Source organism: Zootoca vivipara, chromosome 13 (assembly GCF_963506605.1).
Source record: "Zootoca vivipara chromosome 13, rZooViv1.1, whole genome shotgun sequence".
NCBI classification, from domain to species: domain Eukaryota; kingdom Metazoa; phylum Chordata; class Lepidosauria; order Squamata; family Lacertidae; genus Zootoca; species Zootoca vivipara.
In genome coordinates this window covers 5,941,139-5,956,824 of record NC_083288.1, presented here as the reverse complement: position 1 = coordinate 5,956,824, position 15,686 = coordinate 5,941,139, and positions in this window count along the sequence as shown.

Sequence of the window (15,686 nt, the reverse complement as noted above, 5' to 3'; positions counted from 1 at the left end):
CGGTTGCTAAAATAAAAAATATATCAGATCGTTTGTGAGGAGCCCAGTGACATTTTGACTGTCTAGGGGCCTCCACAGTTTTTAATCTGGATCTGTGCCCAACCAAGGGCCAACTTTGGGCTCTCAAATGTCAACGGTGCCCTGTACACAGAGCCATAGCTGGGTGATCTTGCGCCCCTGGAAGAACTGTCCAGATTGCACCCCCTAGCCACTGACAAATTTGCTCTTCTTGCTGCCTCTCCTCCAACCCTCCACCCATTCAGTTCACCCTCCATTTAAACCCCTTTGTTATGAGGCAATAATTGATATTTTTATTTATAGACATTTTTATGGACATGATTTTAGCCGATTTTGTGTGTGTGCCCCTCACCTGCGCCCCTGGCGGGGGCCCACCTCACCACCCCCTAACTACAGCGCTGCCTTACGACCCTACAATTTGGCACCCCTCCCCCTTGTTTGTCTGCAATGCTTGGGCCCCCTCTGCCATGTGGTACCCAGTATACAGGCAGGATGATTGGGAAAACTTCCCCTGCCACACAAGGTCCCAGCATACCTGCGCACTGTGAGGTTCCCCCTGGCACCGCTGGGCTGCTGCTCGGCCGCCGGAGCAGAGCCTCCCAAACCACGGCCCTGCGAAGGAAGAAGGACATTCTACTCTCTAGGGGACAGGGCTCCTGTGGGCCGCCCCTAATAATTCTCTTCTGGGGAACATCAGCCTCAATATTTCTCCCCCCACCCACCTGTCTTCCTTCCCAGCTCCCTCCCTTCCTCACTCTGCTGCCTCCCCCCAGCCCCACTTCTCCTTCTCCTGTGTGGCACAGAGCAGCCCGGCTGCAACCAGTGCGCTCCTGCGGTGGACACATAGGGCCCCCCGGGGGAAGCCCCAAACTTCTGTGGGGACAGCCTGAGCCCTAGCAAGGGTGTCTGGCCAGCTGATCCAGGGAAGGAGGGAGGCAGATCAAGCACCCCTGCCATGGTGCCCAAGCCCACGCCACCACTGGCTGCCATCTCTCAATGCTCCTGCCGGGGCACACAACTGGCATGGAAGCAGGGGGGTGAGGGGCTGGGGTGAGGCAGGCCTGCTCCCAGCCCAGCCCAGCCCCGGTTCACACAGGTTGCTCCCACGACCTCCCGGCACATGTGGAGAATGAATTCCCCATGGAAGAAACATACCACAACTTCAAGATGACAATCTTTGGACATCTGCGCCCGACGGCACAACAGCCTTTCAGGAGCTGGGAGACAGAAAGGAAAATGCAAACAGAGGAAGAGGTTACAGATGGGAAATGCCAGGGAATCCCAAAGTCTAAACTCAGAGACCCTGGCTTAAGTCTCTACCAGGCTCTCTGATGGGCCACCAACCCCTTGGGGCATGTTTCTGTCTCTCCCCCAGGTGAGGCCCTGGCTTGGGAAGAAATCTGAGCCTGCACTTTCCCCCTGGCTTCCAATCTGCCCTTCAATACTCCAAATCTACCATTCATTAATCTCTAGGGTTTAGGGGTGTCCCCTGCAAATGCATAATACTTTTGCCTACATAGATTTTACAGCTGCTGTTCCTATGAATTATTATTATTATTATTATTATTATTATTATTATTATTATTCCTTTATGTATATGCCGCTCATCTCCTCTGGGCCTCGGAGCTCCTCTTACCTTTGCAGACACTATCCATGATGAGTCTCTCACCATCATCTGACAGGCATCCCTCTTGCAGGGCAATATAAGGCTTGCTTGCAAAGTGGCACTTTGTGACATCAGCTGGAAAACAGGGGCCAGGCTGCTGGGTTGTCAGGCAGATGAATTAAGAAAAATAAATCAGGGGTTCAAAATGTGCTGGGATGAGGCCACCGTGGGTCAGGCCAGAGGGTGCTGTTGGCATGTGTGGTTGTGCCTCCCCTGATTCTGCATATTGCTCCCCTGCCCATTCCTTTAGCTGCCTGATAGAATCATAGCATGGTAGAGTTGGAAGGGATCCCAAGGGTCATCTAGTCCATCCCACACAATGCCAGGATCCTGCCCACTGCCAGCCCTGGCTGGGCTCCAAACTCTGACCATCTTCTTACCAGCCAGATGCACTGACCCCTTGCAATTCTGCATGGGGTGGAGAAAGGGGAGAGAGAAAGGTTTTGCTCTCTGTCTCTCAGGACATGGATATGAGAGCCACTCCATGCAGCCTTGTCAATATCTCAAGGGCTGTCACAGACAGGAGGGAGGAAATTCCAACACTTGGAGGTGTTTAAGCAGAGGTTGGATGGCCATCTGCCATGAATGCTTTAGCTGTGATTCCTGCATTGCAGGGGGTTGGACTAGATAACCCTCGGAGACCCTCCCAACTCTACAATTCTATGATCCTATAATTTAAAGTGCATCCAATAAGTATTTAAAGCACATGACATCCCCCCAAAATCTATATTTTAAGAAAATGTGTAATTGGGTAATTGAAGTGATGATATTAGAATTCCCAGTGGAATGCCAGGCAGGGAGGGAGGGGGAAAGAGAGAGTGTGGAATTCTGGTGGAGACAGAAGATTGACGGAGGCTTGGAAGGGGAGTTTGAATGTTGGTGGGAGAGGCAGTTGAGAGTCGGTTGAGAGCGGTGGGTTCTAGAAGGGGGCACCTGAAGCTGGGCAGGTCTGCTCTTCAGCTTAGGATCAATAGTCCAGTCGCCATCGTCAGGGGCATGTGCCTGTTCCATGACAAGAGAAGAGGGGCTCTGCCAGCTGCCCGGGAACAGAATTCCCTCGGTTTAGGAGGGCCACGGAGCTAAGGCTTGGCTCCTACTGCTAAGGCCCAGATGCCTCACACCACCCTCTCCAACTACCTGGAAAACAGCTTTACAGACCTAGACTATACCTGATTATCGTCTTCCCAAACAACTTAATAATGTAATGCTGGTGGTCAACGAAACAGGTTTAAAGACTCTCTCAATGCAAATCTAAAAGAAATGTAGTATAAACAATGGGGACATGCTGGCTTTTGAGTGCTCCAATTGGAGAACAGCCTTTACCGATGGTGTCATGGACTTTGAAGATGCTCGAAATCAGGATGAAAGAGAGAAATGAGCTAAGAGGAAGGCGCGTTTGGCAAATCCTCAACTGGAAGGACATGTGGACCCAGAATTGGCCTCCACTGTCCATTATGGACTGACTGTTAAGATCATATTCACGAAAGATAATCTTACTTGGCTATGTGTGATCGCCAAAGAAGATGATAGAAAGTGGGGGGCTATGGCCTTTTTTATGGACATGGACTTAATGGAAAATCCTCAGGGGAAGAGGCCTTGCATGTCCATGCTCCCCCAATGTCCAGTTGGTCCAACACTTCCACCACCGTGCTCCCCGAAAGGCGGCACCCACCTGGCAGATGGAGGTGCACCTTGGGGAGGGGGATAGTGTCATGGGGCAGGAATCCGCTTCACCTGCTGAACAGCAGCCTGAAGGGGGAGAAGGGGAGTGACTTCACCTGCAGCTTCAAGGACTCCAAGGAGAAAGGGCTGATGAGAACCAGCCTTCTTACGCAGAGCTCCCGGAAGCAGGCACAGAAGGCAGAGAAGGAAAGAAAACTGCTGGTTACTTTTACTTTTTAACAATCTTTTATCACGATATATTGTTTAATCATTGGCATATAGAAAGCAACCAGTTTCTTTATTGAGCTTTAACCTGTGCCAGAGATGCCCTACTCCTCCTGTCAGAGACTGGCACATTCAGACAGCATGTGTGGCATCCCAGGAGACATGCAAGGCACTGAGAAGAATTGATTCCTCCAGCGACATTGGAAGGACTTTACAATTCAGAAAGGCCAGACTGGAACGCAATGGAAGATGGAGTCTCACTCACTGTGCATCAGCTTGGGTGCTGGTGATGGAGACCATTCTCTTGAAGCGAGGCCCTGTGAAGGAAGAAGGACTTGGTATCCTCCTGGCAGATGTTCCTGTTCTTTTTATGGGAGGCTTTGGCAGCAGCCACAGCGGTGCAGACAGGAGATCCTGGAAGAAAGAAGGTATCTTTGAAGCAGCAGAGAACTCAACACTAAGGGCTGCTTTGAGGGACATGTGAATGGGCTGCCACAGGCCATGAGAGGCACCAAAAGAGCATCTCCGATTGCATGGCTTTAAAAGAGAATGAGGCAACTTAATGGAGGAGAGGGTGGTCAAAGGCTACTAGTCCTGATGGAAATGCTTCAGAATAGCCGTTACAGGAAGTCCCAGGTGGGCAGAGGGCTCTTGGGCTCGAATCCTGCTTGCAGCATTCTCACAGGCATCTGGGAGGGCCCTGGGTAAAGAGGAGGCTGGACCAGATGGGCCAATGGCCTGATCCTGCAGGCCCTTCTTGTGTGTTTCCTAACGACCCCCTCCTCCCCCCGTCCCATTACCTCTGAGGCGAGAGGCCCTTGTCTGGGCTCTAGTCCCTCCCAGGATGCGGCAGCTCCCCGGCTGAATCTTTCCCTCGCTGCAAAGGAAACAGACACATCAGCAGGCGCCTGGCTCCCAGCCACACTAGCCCCAGTCTGGGGCAGGAGGGTGGGGGACCTGAGAATGGGCATGTCCTCCTACCTGATCTTACAAGTTTCCCCAACCTGGCCTCCCCCTCCATACGAGCATCTTGGCTCCGTCCCAGCTGGCCTAGCTCAGAAGAAGCAGCCAAAGTTTTGCCCTGATACTCTTGGCTGGAGTCTTGTTTTGTCCAAGAGAGCCCTCAGATTTTCCGTTAACACCCCTGCCCCATTACCTCAGAGAAACGTATCCTCCGCCTAGGCTCCAGTCCCTCCCGGGATGCGGCGGCTCCCAGGCTCACTCGTTCCCTCGCTGCAAAGAAAACAGAGACATCAGCAGGTGCCTAGCTCCCAGCCACGCTAGCCCCAGTCTGGGGCAGGAGGGTGGGGGACCTGGAAAGGGAGCATTTCCTCCTACCTGATCTTATAAGTTTCCCCAACCTGGCCTCCCCCTCCGTACGAGCATCTTGGCTCCGTCCCAGCTGGCCTAGCTCCGAAGCAGCAGCCAAAGTTTCCTCCCTCACTGAAATAACTCGAGATGTTCTTCGAATTGGGGAAAACTTTGGCTGCTGCTTCTGTGCCAAACAGGGCCAGAAAGGAGCCATGCCCGCATTATGGAGAAGGGGCAGTGGGGAAGCATTGCGAGGGATCACAGCCAGGAACCGCCGGGATGTTGTCTGGTTCTTCATCCCGGGAGCTAGATCTGGAGCCTCATCCCTTGAGGCGTGGCCCTGTGGAGGAAGAAGGACATCATATGAGGAATGGGGGCACATTCAGCTGTCTTAGCCACACCAAAGATTGAAAGGCTTCTCTCTCCACTTTCACCAGCATGGAGAATCCTGGCAATCCTGTAGTGGAAGCCAAGGACAATCAGATGCCCCACAAGAGCATCTTGGATGAGGTGGCTTTCAATGAGGGTAAGACAATTGCATGGTGCAGAGGGTTATGCAAGGCAACCCAGTTGGAGGGAGGAATGCTTTTTCTATATCACGTGGGTACCCTGCACATTGCACAGAATACAGGGCTCATGTAGTCCTCACAGCTTACAAAGAGTGAAATTAAGAAAGACAAAGCATCATCCTAAATGAAGGCTTCATTGCCAAAAGATGCAGGAAGCAGGTGTGAGTGGGTTTGCATGTGGGTTTTCCAAGATTCTTCCCAGGTAGGTGGCAGTCGGGTGCTGCTCTTCCACGGTGCAACTCCTGAGATTCCTTCGAGATGGGTGGTGAACGATGCTTGCCACCTAAAGCCCATCTTAATCTTGTTGCCACCCCCCTGGGTGTTTGGCTGAAAAGCAGGAGAAAAAGGAAAATGATCAAGGATAATGGGAGTTGTAATCGAGCATCACCTGTAGGAGGGCCCCAGTTCCCAAACCCCTCTTATTAGTGTCCACCTTTTTCCAGAAGAGAATCTAAAAGAGGAACAGATCCACTCAACTTGTAGGGTGTTCTCCCCCCCCCAGGCAAATTTCCCCTTCCTCTTACCTGCTCTCTTTGGGGGAGGCTTGAGCAGTAACCACAGTGGTGCCAACAGGAGATCCTGCAAGAAAGGGGATCATTGAAGCAGGGGAGAACTGGACACTATGCACTGCTTCTTAGGCTCAGGTGCTGTTTGCTGCTTTCCCAATGGCATCTGAGTGGCCCCTGGGAGAAGAGGAGGCTGGACCAAGTGAGCCCTTGGCCTGATCCTGCATGCCCTTCTGGTGTGTTCCCTAAGGCCCCCCTCCTCCCCCCTGTCCCATTACTTCAGAGGCGAGAGGCCGTTGTCTGGGCTCCAGTCCCTCCCAGAATGCGGCAGCTCCCCGGCTGAATTCCTTGCTGCAAAGGAAATGGAGACATCAGCCGGTGCCTGGCTCCCAGCCACACTAGTCCCAGTCTGAGGCAGGAGGGTGGGGGACAAGGGAAGGAGCATGTCCTTCCTCCCTCTCTGAAATAACTTCAGATGATGTTTTAATGGGAGGAAACTTTGGCTGCTGCTTCTGCGCCAAACCGGGCCGGGAAGGAGCCATGCCCATACGGAGAATGGGCAGTGGGGCAGCACTGCAAGGGATTACAGCCGGGAACCGCTGGGATGTTGTCTGGTTCTTCATCCCGGGAGCTAGACCTGGAGCCTCATCCCTGGAGGCGTGGCCCTGTGGAGGAAGAAGGACATCATATGAGAATGGGGGCACATTCAGCCACACCAAAGATTGAAAGGCTTCTCTCTCCACTTTCACCGGCATGGAGAATCCTGGCAATCCTGTAGTGGAAGCCAAGGACAATCAGATGTCCCACAAGAGCATCTTGGATGAGGTGGCTTTCAAAGAGGGTGAGACAATTGCATGGTGCAGAGGGTTATGCAAGGCAACCCAGTTGGAGGGAGGAATGCTTCTGAAAAGCACTTCCTGGAAGCCACAGGTGGGGAGAGTGTTCCTGGGAATCCCAAAACATGTTTCACAAGGATCCCTTCATTCCCTCTGTGCTCGTACGTGATGGTCACCACGTCTTTCCAGGGATTTCGCCAGAACAAAATACACATTGGGGAAAGGCTCCCTCACTGCAAAGAGAACAGGAACATGGCGCATGGGGGTGGCCCTCTCAGCCATGTTAGCCACAGTCTGGGGCAGGAGGGTGGGGGACCTGGGAAGGGGCATTTCCTCCTACCTGATCCTACATGCTTCTCCCACTTGGCCTCCTCCGTACGGGCATCTCGGCTCCATCCCAGCCGGCCTAGCACAGAAGCAGCAGCCAAAGTCTCCTCCCTCTCTGAAATCAGTTGAGATGATGTTTTCATTCGAAGAAACTTTGGCTGCTGCTTCTGTGCCAAAGATGGCCAAGATGTGGTGTTAGCATGGGAGAGAATCACGTCCCTTGTACTCGCTAGGGGACAGGGTCCCGTGGGCCGCCCCCAATAATTTTCTTCTGGGGCACATCGCCTTCAATATTTTCTCTTCCCCCCCATCTGCCTGATAGCATAAATCCTATAAATGGCACAGATGCTAACATGTGACTATTGTTTGCTTCATGTGATTGTATTCTTTCCCAGACAGGACCCGGATGTAACCCAACTCCTGTCATGTGATGTTCTTTGTTCTTTTGCTTTTGCTTTCACCGAGAGCAGATGGCTGCTTGCATCTGTCTCTTAATAAATTAGTTTTACAACTAATAAAATGTATGCTGTCTTCTGTCACGGAGGGCAGCTGCAACACAAGAATACTGGGCTTTCCACTCCAGTATTCTAACACTGCCTTCCCAGCTCCCTCCCTTCCTCCCTCTGCTGCTTCCCCCCAGCCACATCCCTCCTTCTCCTGCGTGGCACAGAGCAACCCAGAAGCAGAGCAGGGGGAGGTGAGCCAGTGGAGTCAGGGCCCTCCTGCGGTGGGGACATAGGGGCCCTGGGGGGCCAGCCCCCAAACTACAGCAGGGACAGCTTGAGTGCTGGCAAGGGAGTGCCTATGCCCACGTCTCCACTGGCTGCCAATGATTGCTGCTCCTGCCTGGGCACATGACGGCCTGACCCCTGGCTTGGAAGGAGAGGGGCGAGGAGTTGGAGCAAGCCAGGCCTGCTCCCCCACCCTCACCCCAGCCCCGTTTCACTCAGGTTGGTGCCACAACCTCCCGGCACATGTGGAGAGTGGATTCCCTATGGAATTAACATACCACAACTTCCAAGGAAGGTTTTTCAATGGCCCTGCGCCATAGCAGCCACTGTGGCCTTCCTCTCTGAGGAGCTGGGAGACAGAAAGGAAGTCAAAAACAGAGGAAGTAACCATCCAGTTATTCACAACAGAAAATATCACCTGGGGACCACAGCTGAGGACCTGCCAAGCTATCAATAGCTCAAGGCAAACCAGGGAGCCAAGCCACATGCACCAATGACGGGTGACGCTAATAATAATAATGATGGTGATGGTGATGTTATTTCCATGCCACTCCTCTCCTCTGGGCCTTGGAGCTCCTCTTACCTTCACAGTTCCTTCTCATTGCCGCTGATGGACAAGTATCTCACCATCATCTGACAGGCATCCATGTCTCTCCAGGGATTTCGCCAGAACAAAGTAGACATTGGGGAAAGGCTCCCTCACTGCAAAGAAAACAGAAACATGAGCAGGTGCCTGGCTCACAGCCATGCTAGTCCCAGTCTAGCCCAATAATTTTCTTCTGGGCAAGGGGTTGGGGTGAGATGGGCCTGCTCCCCGCCCCCAGCCCTATTTGGCACATGTGGGGAATGGATTCCCCATGGAATTAACATTTCCGGCGCCGTTTCCTCTGTTCTTTGGCTCAACAGCAAAATATATTATTATTATTCCTTCATGTATATGCCGCTCATCTCCCCTTGGTCTCGGAGCTCCTCTTACCGTCGCAGTTACCAACCATGATTTGTGATGGGTTAACACAAAACTCTCACCGTCACCTGACAGGCATCCCTCTTGCAGGGCAATATAAGGCTTGCTTGCAAAGCGGCACTTTGTGTCATTAGCTGGCAAACAGGGGCCAGGCTGCTGGGTTGTCAGGCAGATGAATTAAGAAAAATAAATATGGGGGGGGCCAAAGTGTGCTGGGATGAGGCCACCGTGGGCCAGGCCAGAGGGGGCTGTTGGGGTGTGTGGTTGTGCCTCCCCTTGTTCGACATCTTGCTCCCCTGCCCTGTCCTTTCGCTGCTTGATAGAATCATAGTACAGTATGGTAGAGTTGGAAGGGAACCCCTACAAAACGGGCTTTCTTCCCTAAAAAATCTCAACAACCTGAACCCCCAAATATGGGGTAGATCACTACCTGTTTTTCACTCTGTGAGTAGATTGCAGTCTCTTGGGAGTTGGCCACCCCTGTCCTATGGGTTTCCAGGTTCTCACCTTTGGAAAACTCAGTCATATCCGTTACAGAAAGAAAACAGCTGAACAGCAGTCCTTTCAGGCTTTGAGAGCGAGTTTGAATGTTGGGCGGGGGGCAGATGAGAGTTTGTTGAGAGCGGTGGGTTCTAGAGGGGGGGGCAAGGGGCGGCTTCTGATTGGCTGCAGGAGCTTCCATCACTCAATCAGACGCCGTGTCGGACATTCGGCTTCCAAAGAACGTTCGCAAGCCGGAACACTCACTCTTAATTATTTTATTTGTTGAATTTATATTGCACTCTTTGCAATATAAGGAGGCCAGATTGACATGGGATGTGGGTCTATTCTTGGCCATTTCCCGTAGATATGACACAGCTGAGGCGCAACTGGGAACATTGTGTGAATAAAAACCACCGACTTAAAAGTTCCAATACTTACCTGCTTCTTTAGATATGTGTCAGCAATGCGGAACATAGTAGCTAGCTTTCTTATTCTGTTGGATTGCTGCTAGATTCTAGCTTCCTCGTATATAAATGTGGCAGAGACACTTGAAGAACAAATACTGTTGCTTCCATCATGCCTCCTTGGACCCATCAACCCTTACATCCGTGCCCTATTTTGCATGCTTAAATAATTCAATAAATAAACTCAATCAACAACAACAACTTTGGGGCTGTGAAAAATTCACTCGGTGTGTTTTGTTCCCTTTTTGTTGGTTATTCCCATTGCAGAAGAAGAAGAGGGTAGGGCTCTTTGTCTCGCTCCCCATCCCTTTCCCCACAGAAGCAGCCTTTCGCTTTCCTTCCACTTGGCTGAATCAGACCCTACAGCTTTAATCAGATGTCCACCCAAGTGCCAATTCTGACTACTGTACTATCTGCACCCTGTTTACTGTATGGCCCTCTAAGGAGGCCTTTCCCATCCACTGTCCTGTTTTCCAAAGAGCGTTGTTGGTAGCGATGCATTTGGCTATCCATGCCAATGAGCCTTTGATAGTATGTCCACCGCGTAGGAGTCCCAACGAAAGCATAGCAGAAGGGATGCTGCTGCCGCTATGGAGTTCGTGGTAGGGCTAAGCCTCTTAACTCTTCCTTTAGCATCATAGGATTGTAGAGCTCGGAGGGACCACTAGGATTATCCACCCTCTGCAATGCAGGAATCTTTCAACCAAAGTGGGGCTCGAACCCACAACCCTGAGATTAAGAGTCAGGCTCTACAGACTGAGCCATGATTGGTGGTCAGCATTTAATCTCGGCCCCTCTGGCAGTGAGGAACATAGCACCCCTTTGCCACATTTAGGGGTGTTTTGGGAAGAAGCCAGAGGTCACCACTGTATAGTCTCCCATATTACATATTTAAGGTTGCATGTTATCTTATGAACACAGTTATAAATCCGAGCTTCCCAATTTTAAACACAATATATGCAGAACGAGGTCTTGGGGCTTAGTGCCATATGAAAAGATTTTAACCTTTAGATATTGGAAGTAATAGCTTGTGTAGATATAATAACTACCCTCTAATAACTTAATAATCCACCTTCCCTTTTTCTCCTTTACAATATTAGTAATATTCTAGAAACCGGAGGGGTTCTGCCTCGGAACATACAGGTTGACTCTGTGACAGACCAGAACCAAGATGTCACTGTCTGTACATCATGTTGCCCTGATCAAATCTGTTCTCATGAGAACTTTGGAACACAGATTGGTTTCATATCAATTACAGGCTGAGGGTTTATCTTCATACTTATGCAATGCAGTAATCTGGTAGAACGTGTTGGGGCAAATTGATTTTAATTTACTGATACTCAGCTCTTCCTATGGTCAGCTATAGTTCCAAGCTGTCTATATAATATAGTTACAGTGGTACCTCTACTTACGAATTTAATGTGTTCCGAACGCACATTCGTAAGTCGAAAAAAATTGTAAGTCGAATCCCATAGGAATGCATTGGGAGAAAAAATTCGTAAGTAGAAGCAACCCTATCTAAAAATTCGTAAGTAGAAAAAATCCTATCTAAACCGCATCCAAGATGGCGGACGGAGCTCCATTCATAAGTAGAAACATTCGTAAGTAGAAACATTCGTAAGTAGAGGTAACACTGTACTTAGAAAAGGAGTCCTATTTATTTCTATAGGGCTTAAGTCCATCTAAGTGTGCTTAATCTTAAGCTACTAGTACAGAAAATTTATTGCTTGTTTGCTTGCAAAGCAGCATTTTGTGACATCAGTTGGCAAACAGGGGCCAGGCTACTGGGTTGTCAGGCAGTGAATTAAGAAAAATAAAATTGGGAGGTCAAAGTGTGCTGGGACGAGGCCCCCGTGGGTCAGGCCAGAGGGGGCTGTTTGGGGTGTGTGGTTGTGCCTCCCCTGGTTCTGCATCTTGCTCCCCCGCCCGTTCCTTTGGCTGCTTGATGGTAGAATTGGAAGGGATGCCAAGGGTCATCTAGTCCACCCCAGACAATGCCAGGATCCTGCCCACAACCCGCCCCCCCTGGCTGGGCTCCAAACTCCAACCATCTTCTTACCAGCCAGATTTTGTTGTTCCCGCAAGGGGACAATGACAATAAAGATATCTAAATCTGAAATCAGATGCACAGACCCCTTGTGATTCTGCCTGGGGTGGAGAAAGGAGAGAGAGAGAGAGAGTCAGAGAGAGACAGAGAGGTTTTGCTCTCTGTCCTTCAGGACATGGATATGAGAGCCACACCATGCAGCCCTGTCAATATCTCAGAGGAATCCCTTGGAAGACCGTAGACTCTCTTTCCTTGGAGGAAGAACTTTCTGACTGCAAGAGCTGTTTGACAGTGGGGAGAAATCCCCCAGGAGGCAGTAGACGCTCCTTCCTTGGAGGTTTTTCAGCAGAGGTGGGATGGCCCTCAGCCATGGATGCTTCAGCTGAGATTCCTGCATTGCAGGGGGTAGGTCTAGATGACCCCTGGGTTCCCTCCCAATTCTACAGTTCTATGATGCTATGATTTAAGGTGCATCTAATGAGCATCTAAAGCACATGATGTCCCCCCAAATGATCCTGGGCATTGTAGCTTTCCTCTCACAGACCTACAATTCCCAGAACCCCTGACAAACTACAATTCCCAGGATTGTTTGGGGGAAGACACCTGATTTTTAGATCTGGGAGGAGAACCTGCAGCTCACTTCCTTGCAACCAGGAACGGGAAGAAGCTCATATGCTTCTAACAGGATGACTTCACAGAGCAGGGTGGATAAAATATTGTTCCGAAAGTTGGGTGCCTCCCTCCCCTCTCTCTGCCGAGTGGTGGCAAGAGCCCACGGGGTTCCAGGCTCTCACCTTTGGTGAACTGAGACATGGTGGAGACTGTTGTGGCTTTAAGAAAGAGTAGAGTCCTTTCCAGAGGGACTTGTCCCCCACAGCAGGGCAGCCAGCCTTCCCAAGCTGGATTCAAGAATTCTGATGGAAAGTGGCCATTGGAGGAGGCTTGGAAAGGGAGCTTGAATGTTGAGGGGGGGGGGAATTGAGTGTTGGTTGAGAGCGGTGGGTTCTGGGGTGGGGCAAAGCACGGATTCCAATTGGCTGCAGGGGCTTCCTGCACTCAATCGGAAGCCGCGTCGGACAGTCGGCTTCCAAAGAACGTTTGCAAGCCGGAACACTCACTTCCAGGGTTGCGGTGTTTGGGAGCTAAAACACTCGAGTTGCAAGGCATTCGAGATCCAAGGTACGACTGTATGTTCCTTTAATTTTTTATTTTTAAATGCTTTCCGTTTTAGGTTTGTCTTTGCTGAATGGAATTGTCTTAAATAAATGGTGTGAGCTATCTTGCGCAGTTGTGGAATCATGAGAAGTATTTTAAATAAACAAATGGCCATGAAGTTAAACCATCAGACGGATCGGTAGTCAAAAGTATTAATTCATCATGCCCTGCTTGTACTCAGACCAAAAGACACTGCAATACTCCCAAATTTTTTTCAGGATAACAGGATAACAGCGTTCCAAAACGAAGGTGCACTTTTCCATAGAAAGTAATGCAAAATGGATTAATCTGTTCCAGAGTTTTAAAAACAACCCCTAAAACAGAAACTTAACATGAATTTTACTATCTAACGAGAACATTGATCCATAAAATGAAAGCAGTAATCAATGTACTGTACCTTAAATTAAATAAAACAGTATTGTAGATGATAAAAATGAAATCTTAAAAATCTAAAAAAAATTCTTACCTCCACTGGTGATAGTCATTGTTTGGATGGGGGTCTTTTATCCATTTTCGCAGTCACACAATCCATCAAGCAGTAGCTGAACTAGGATCCACACAGTCACAAAAACAAATTAACTGCAAAACCCTCAAAACCAAAACCGCAAAAGAAATAACAAAAACAAAAGCACTAAATATAAGCTCCAAATATCACCTCAGAACACTGCAATCGGAAACAGAAGGCTTGAATTACTATGGGGGGAGGGGGGCGCACACGAGCAGCGCAACAGGAAACACAGGGGGACTCAAAACGGAGCATGTTCGTCTTCCTATAAAAGTTTGGAAAAAACGGAACACCTACTTCCAGTTTTGCAGCATTCGGGTTTCAAGTTGTTTATGAACTAAGCTGTTTGAAAAGCGAGGTACCACTGTATCGAAAAACTCCCAATAATGTGCCCACCTTCTCCTACCATCTGGAACTAAGGAGCTGGGCTTTCAGATCAGAGGAAATCACTTCAGGTCTGGTTTCCACTTCTGCTCCTTTCCTTTTTTTCTTGTTGAAAACAGCATCTTCAGGTATTCCAGTTGCTGATTGTGGTCCTACCTTGTATTTTATCCCCACCTTTAGCACACATATTCTCAGCGGAGGAACCAGCTTTATGAGTCAGGGTTAGGAACCGATTTATTGGAAAACCTACTAAGAGTTTGTTTTAAAACAAAGAACTCTGCTTGGAATATAGTGATAAGCAGAGATGCTCAGAAAGTGAAACAAAACTCCCCCGTTCTCCCAGCACTGAGGCTCATCCACATGGAGACTAATCCTGTGCACAAGATTTATGTTGTCTCCTTAATGTTGCTTTTGTGATGTTCTATTACGTTATTGTTAATATTATTTATTGCATGTAAGCCAATTTGCGATTCATGCAGATGAAAAGCAGCATAGAAATATATTCTCTTGTGCTACAAAACAAACAAAAAATAAAGGGGGGAGAGGATCACATCTATCACCCCCCCATTGCTTGAGTTACGCTGCTTGAGTTATCGTGCTTGAGTGTCACTGAGTTGTTGGGTCATGTGAATAGGCCTAGGATCCTGCCAAAATCCCACCCTGTTTCAGGGCTTATGCCAGTTAAGACCAGCCAAACTCAGCTCAGCTGTCTAGGTTCTGGCTAAGTCAGGCTGAGGGAAATACTCCAGATTCTCTCCTGCTGAGCTAAGGGAGTAAAGCCTGTATAGTCCGGCTGCTCCAGGAACCTCCTGGCTCAAGCTAGACATCCAGTGGATGCAAACCTGCCCATCCCAGTGGATCTTGCTATAGAAGGAGCAGAAGAAGCACCTTTAAGGAGTCTCAAAGCAGCTCAAAATCTCCTTTCCCTCTCTCCCCCACAACAAACACTCTGTGAGGTGAGTGAGGCCGAGAGGCTTCAGAGAAGTGTGACTGGCCCAAGGTCACCCAGCAGCTGCATGTGGAGGAGAGGGGAAGCGAACCCAGTTCTCCAGATTCCGAGTCCCCCTCTCTTAACCACTACACCACGCTGGCTATAGGATTGCTCCTTTGGTCATAGAAATGCTTTTAGTATGTGAAGGTAGCAATTGTGAGTCACAATAATAGGGAAAAGTGCAAGCTGGCTTCAGTGGGGCAGAACTAACCACCTAGAATGCATTTGGAAAATATATGTGAAGAAGATGCCCAACCGTTGCTGATTGCTAGTGTGCCCTGGTGCCCATGCAGAGCAGCAAGAAGTCAACAGATCCTGGAACAGATTTTTCCTTACTTTCTTCCTTCTCCTGGTTGTCAAACCTTGAAAGTTCTAAATGAGTGATGGGAAGCAGTCTCTCTTCAGGGTGAGGCCCTCTATCCCTGCAGGATGCAACCAAGTGGGTCATCACAGCCCCTCAGATACATGCCGTTCACACCATTTGTATTAGAATCGAAGAATTGTAGAGTTCGAAAGGACACTGGGGGTCATCTAGTCCAACCCCCTGCACTGCAGGAATCTTTTGCCCAACGTGGGGCTCGTGCCTTGCAGAGGGTTGGACTAGATGATTCTTGTGGTCCCTTCCAGCTCTACAATTCTTTGATCCCTTCTATGCCCATATCCTCTGAGACTAAAGGTTTTGTTGTACCCGGTTCTTTCCAGTCCGATTTTCCCCACGTGGTTCTGACCAGGTCTAGAGGGGACTCCCTTATTTCACTCCCAGACTCCTTTCAAAAGTTGTT